The sequence below is a fragment of the Panthera pardus genome, unplaced genomic scaffold (genome assembly GCF_024362965.1).
Source record: "Panthera pardus isolate Hobbes unplaced genomic scaffold, ASM2436296v1 HiC_scaffold_17, whole genome shotgun sequence".
Taxonomy (NCBI): domain Eukaryota; kingdom Metazoa; phylum Chordata; class Mammalia; order Carnivora; family Felidae; genus Panthera; species Panthera pardus.
Genome location: NW_026526732.1, coordinates 116,978,312 through 116,984,726, shown reverse-complemented (window position 1 = coordinate 116,984,726; position 6,415 = coordinate 116,978,312).

Genomic DNA, 6,415 nt, shown 5'->3' with positions numbered 1-6,415 from the left:
CAAGTATTTGCACAGGAGACATGGGGAAGGTTTCAGGAAAGAATGGACCTGGAGAGAGTGTGAGAGAAAGTTAGCAACAGTGAGAACAGATAGTATTCTTGCTGGCGGGGAAGTAGAAGGTTCGGAGAGGGTGGTGTTTCTGTGCAAACTCAGCCAGGGTGGTTGACCACCTAGCATTAACTTGCTTCCCTCAGGGTTCTGGAATTCAGGACAGCTGCTCTTTCCTAGTTAAAGAAGTTTAACACCTGACAGAGTTTGAAACCAGCTAAGTAGTGCCTGATCCTTATGGTAGGCTTGTGGGGGGCGTGGCACAATGGCAGCCGGTGGTTTCCATAGGAACAGATAAAAAAGTCTCTGCTTTAATGGCTAAGCCAGGAAAGAAGATTAGAGTTTTACTGGTCCGGTTTTCATTTGTTAATATTTATTGAGAGTCCTTCCTGGGTGCTGTGGAAACCTTCTGATCACAGGGAGCATAGACCCAGATGCAGGTGATGCAGAAGTCATTTTAGTGCTTAGCATAGGACCCTGATGTTTTTTAGAGACCCCCCCCCCCCCCCAAAGGCACCGAAACCATCAAACGAAATATTTCCCTTAGGCTTCTCGTCTGTGCCAACCAAGACAAATACCTGTTCTCGATGTCTTGTGTCACATATTCTTTGAGAAATATGTTTCCAGAAGCTCGAGTAAATTATATGCCCACCTTGTTTTGATTCAGTGACTGCCCCTCAGATGACTTGGTCGGATTGTTAGGGTGGCATTCTCAGGGTTCGCAGAGCTCTTGCTAAGGAAAGTGGAGAAATGCAGAGGTGACCCCACAAGCCCACAGAAATGCTGGTTTGGGGGTGGGGAGTGTGGACAGAGGAGGAAGTCCCATCTGTTGAATATCTACTGAGACCCACCGTGTTCAGTACTTTGCAGGCACTATTCTAGTTAGTCCTCGGGACTCCTAAACGAAATAGGCAGTATGCCCAGAGCATGGTGAAGAAATGGAGACTCGGAGAGGTTAAGTAACTTGCCCCAGGCCTCTCTGCTCAGCAGTGATGCAGTCATGACTCACAGGCCGGAATCCAGGGCTCATACCGCCCTCCTCTGTTGCAGGTCGAGGGCTGTTCTATCAGAAAACAAACAATGCTGTTCTTTCATTGTGCTGATACCGGGAAAGGAGAAAGTGCAAACAGTACTATGCCACCAACAACCTTGCTGCTGCCAGGGCAGAGCTTTTGCACTTTTTTGCCCACTGCTGTGGCAAGAAATGGATTTGACAGGAAGACCTGGGACAGTTTCATACATAAAATTTCATGAAGCCATTTCCCATTTCCTAAGTGTGAAGTGCTCTGTCCTATTGAAGTAAATCTGTTCTGTTTGTTCAACTTTTAAACAATGCTGGTCCTGACCCTCTAATTTGGAGGTTGCCTGCAGAGTGAAAGCACTCACTGGGTGTAACAAATTGGAGATTTGTTCGTAGCTTTGGACAAAGGAATTTTGACAACCGCCTTCCTTTTTTGCATACAACCCCTTTGCCTAAAGGACACGATGTTACTCTTTCATGGCTTACTTTTCCCATAAAAGCTGGTTCTATTTATAAAAGAAATAGGTAATTTATCGGTTTCCAGGAGATTTTCACTCTAATCTGCAGGCAGGGTTATACCCCAGGATTGACTGTTTCTGGAACCTTCCTGGGGACCTAGGACTCCAGCTCGCCCTCAACCAACGAGTTCTGAATGTGAGGAACCTGACCGCGCCTGCAAGAAAAATTCTTGTTAAGGCACTTGGAGATTCTCCCTTAGGACTCCTACCCGTGAGCAGGTAGATCTTTTAAAATGGCACTCTTTTGCTTCAACCATGGAAATTTTGCTAGCTTTGGTTGTCTCAAACCTGTAACGTTTGAGGGGATTGGAGAAAGACAGGTGATGTTTGGTGAAGTGGGCTCGATGATCCCCTCCACCCCGAGAGTCTCCCATCTGAGGATCGTGCTTGTCAGATCTGTGGGAAGAAACCTTCGGGAATGTCTGAAGGTAGTGTGCGTGCTGTGATAGGAGCAATTATCGCTATTAGGTGTAAAGATGAGGAAGAGCAGAGATCTTTACCTTTTCTGCAAAAGAAGGCGGACCTTCTCTTGACACAAGCAACAAATGGCTCACCAGACCACCAAAGTTGTTGCTTTTTATTTGACCAATAAATCGTATGCATATTGATTCCCTGTTACATGGTGAATATTACGCCAAGCTTTGTGGAGGCTGGAAATAAATGAGATGTGGTCTCAGCACTTAAGGTGCTTATGATTGATCTTAAGGGAGGAGAGTGATTACAAAAACAAAACCTATGAGAAGTCCATAGACTGTATCCCAGTGCTAAATGGTGTGCTGTAAATCACGGGGTGTGGAGGGGGGAAGCCAAGTGGTAGATTAGTCAGGAGTTCAGACCTGCCTCGCCGACTATCTAAGAACCTCCATGTTAGAAATTAAAGGCAGGAATGAGGAGGCAGCAGATGTCGGTTTATCTGGACAATTCTACTTGGTAACCTGTGGCCTTTGGGATTTGTTTAGCCTGCTTCGTGGTGTTGATTAAACTCGGGTTTTGAGACCTCCCATGCACCATAGCACGCACCTGACGCCTTGGTAGAGCACTTAATTGAAGGACATTGACTTCTGAGTCTTGGTGGATTAGCTCAGGCTGCCATAACAAAATACCCTAGGCTGGATAGGTTAAACAATAGAAATGGATTTCTTGGAGTTCTAGAAGCTAGAAGTCCAAGATCAAGGTGCTAGCAAAGTAAATTTCATTCTGAGTCTCTTCCCTTGGCTTGTAGGCAAATGTCCTCTCCTATGACCTCTTTGTGGAGAGTGCTCTGATCTCCCTTCTTACAAGGGCATCAGGTTCATCATGGGAGCCCTACCCTCATGCTTTCATCTAAACCTTACCCCCTAAGGGCCCCCTCCATTAATATGGATATTGATAATTAATATCCCATTAGGGGTTAGGGCTTCAACATACACATTTTGGGGGACCCAACCATTCTGTACGTAATACTTGGCATGCTCAAATTTTGTGATGAAACAAGAAAAGGAAAAGCATAACAGCTTCTACCTCCTCTACTGTCTTTGAGCTCTGCAATAGATAGAATGCATCCTAAATGCTATCATTTGATGTGTCGCCTATTTCCGAGGTCACACTGACTGCAATATTTTTGCTGTATTTGAAATTGAGACTCTGAATGTTAAATTGGAGGACTGCCATAGTTCATGCACCAAATTATGTGTTGAGTGCGAAGGCCTCTTGAATGCGTGCATTCGAGAAATGTATACTCCGCTAGGCAAATCCTACAACTTACCCATCAGCTTCCATAATTAACATGTAGATAGTAGAGAGGCCACTGCTCCATTCCTTCCCAAATAATTGCCTTGTCCTGACTTCTTGGTGCTCTATTTCTTCTTTGGTTCTTCCATTCAGTATTTCCTATTTTGACCTTTCTCCTCTGCCTCTTCATTACTTAGAAAGACCTCATTAAAGTAGCCGGGAGTTGTTTGTGTTTTTATTTTTCTGGCTTTGGACCAGGAGGAGACATGCCTGGTACTTTCATTTAAGATAAGCAGGGCTGAGCTGTAGTTAAGTGTTTATTTAAAAAGTTCCAAGGAAAACTGTGTGTGTGTTTGGGGTGGGGGATGGGTGAGGCAGGGTGAGTATCCTCTGAGTCAGTATCAGAAGAGGCCCCTGTTGTGTTGGGTGAGGCAAAGTTTGGGCTGTGAGAAGAGAGTCCCCCAGCCTCAATAATGGCCCATGGCTACTGAGCTTCTGAGGCTTTTCTTCCAAGGAAAGCAGGGTCCTGGGAAAATTCCAAAGAGACCCTATTTTTTCAATATCATTTTTTTCTTAACATTCAGTTTCTTAAAGTGCTTTGCCAATGTCCTATGGAGGCATGTCTTCTGGATGACCCAACCTAAGTATATCACTCAGGTTATTAAGGGATGTCCTTATGATTATATGAAACCATAGAAATGTGAATGGGAGAACTTTAGGGATTGTTAGTCCCAAGTTCTTGATTTCCAGTAAAGAAAGCAAGGCCCACAGGGATGGTGTTTTGTGTCAGTAAAAGAGCTGGAACTATATCGAGGCCTCCTGCCTCCTACTCAGATCACTGTTCATTATGCCCTAGCTTGGAAAGCTTGTGTGTGTGTGTGTGTGTGTGTGTGGGGGGGGGGTCGAGATAGACTTCCTTTGAGGATTGGTGTTTTAGCAAAATGCTGGGAATTTTGTAAGCTCATGGTTTAATAGGCGAGGTTGGCATTGATTTCCCACCTTTAGCAGGGCAAGTGGCAGACCTAGAGGTAATAAAGTTGAGGCAATGTTGGGATAAAAATGTCTTAAGCCAACACGACTAAGTCCATGTTCTGTTCAGGGCTCTGAATTTTCTGACTAATTCATTCTGGTGTCAGACTGAACCACTGCCTTCTTCTAGGCTGTTTTCATGGGCAGTTGTAGAAGAGATGCTCTGTCTTCTGGCATTGCTATGTATATTGGGTGGGGTGGATGGATGGGTGTGGTGGGAGAAAGAGAGGAGTGAACGGTGTAGGAATTGGAAATGGCACTTGTCAGGAAATGGCATTTCTCATCCATCATTTTTTTTATTGAAATGTAGACAGTTTCATGTCTTAAGGCTTGTTCTAATAAAGAAAATAAAGATTAATGGTACATTTTATGACAGGTTGTGTGTTCACAAAAGGTCCCTCAACAGGAAGCCAAGAGACCAAGTAACCTCAGCTATGCCACTAAGAAGCCAAGAGCATCCAGTAAGAGAGATCTCTCCCTTGGACCCTGATTCCTTTATGTCATGAAGAGGTGAATTAGATGAATTGACTTCTTTTAGCGCCCAAATGCTAGATCATTTCTCTTGGCAAGATCCCCTGTTCCCGAAATCATTCTGATTGGGTTGTGTATTCTGCCAGGCTCTGCAGCAACTGCTCATACATACAGTCCAAAGCCTGTTAGTTGACACCCTGAGAGTCGTGAGGAGGAGGCCTCTCTCCTTCCACAAAAAACCCATTAGCAAGACTGTGCAATCTGGGGATAGAGGGGATGTCCGAAAGCATCTTGCCCAAAGAATTCTTTCATCCCTTGCCTCAGAGGCTTGTTGAAAGTACCCAGCTCAGTGTCTGGCCCTGAATAGTTTCCTGGGAGTGTAGATCCCATTCCTGTCAGAGTGCTACTTATGGAAGTCAAGGAGGGCTCTTGGTAAGTATTTTTGATTGCTTGAGACAAGACTTCAGGTTGCCTTAAGTAGAACGGACCTTGGGACATTCTTTAATGGCTCTGCGCTCAACCACTTTACTTTGGCCCATCTATCGGGCTTTTCTGGCTGCTCCTGGGAACTGCCTGATTGCCTCAGCTGCCTCCACATGCTTTTGAGTGGTTTCTTCTCTCTGTACCCCCCAAAACTTTCCTGTCCTGTCCCCTGTTCCCTCAGGTTGTAACCACTCTTCACATAACAGCCAATGATTTCCTGCCCCCAATCCCATCTGTATCTGTACACATGTATCTGTGTACATATGTAAATACTTAGTCATGAGGGAGGGGAACACAGTCTACAAATTCAGTCTGTGACAAGTCAAAGAAAAACAGAAACGTCAAAGCTTCTACCAGATGCTAAAGGTGATGAACCTTATGTTTAGGAAAATATTGAATGGAACATTTTGGCTTAAAAAAAGGGGGGGGGCAGGAGTTAAACCTCCCAGAATGATCTACAGGAGAAGATGAAGACCAAAGTGCTCAGCTGCTTTGTGTAATGAAATTGAGGGAATGTGAGCTTTCTCGGGTGGAAGCTTGGTAGGAAGGTGGTGAGGAATTCCTGGACCTATGACAGAAGTAAGGAATCTAGAAATGTCTAGTTGGATACAGTAAGCTAGAAACTGTTGATGATTTAAGGGAAATGAACAAACCAGGCAGTGGGAATCCCCTGTGGCAGGACTGAGAAACTTCAAGAACAGTGATGTCTTAGTATTTAGCGGCAAATTTGTCTTTAGGAGCTGTAGTCTCCTTCTATGAAGCTTTTAGTAAAGGTTTGTTCTCTGAAACAAGGCTGATGATTGCATTGGGTATTGGAAGGAGGTGGGAAGGTGGTAGCCAAAGGTGAGGGGATGGGCTGAGGAGCCTCTGCAGGAAGCAAGATGGCGAGTGGGACTGAGAAACTGGCAGTATTGGGGATTTAGGGTGAGATGAACCAGGAGTACATGCTTCTGGGATGCCTCAAAAATACCGGGGAGGGGAGTGGATTGCTTACCATATGTTAGATAGTAACTCCAGTTATTTTATTTGAATATTCTTGAAAAGAGTGGCCCTTAAGTAGCTGGTAAACTTGAAGACCTTGAAGTTCTGTAAATGGACATCTGCACACACAAAAGGTGCAAAATGATCTGGTATC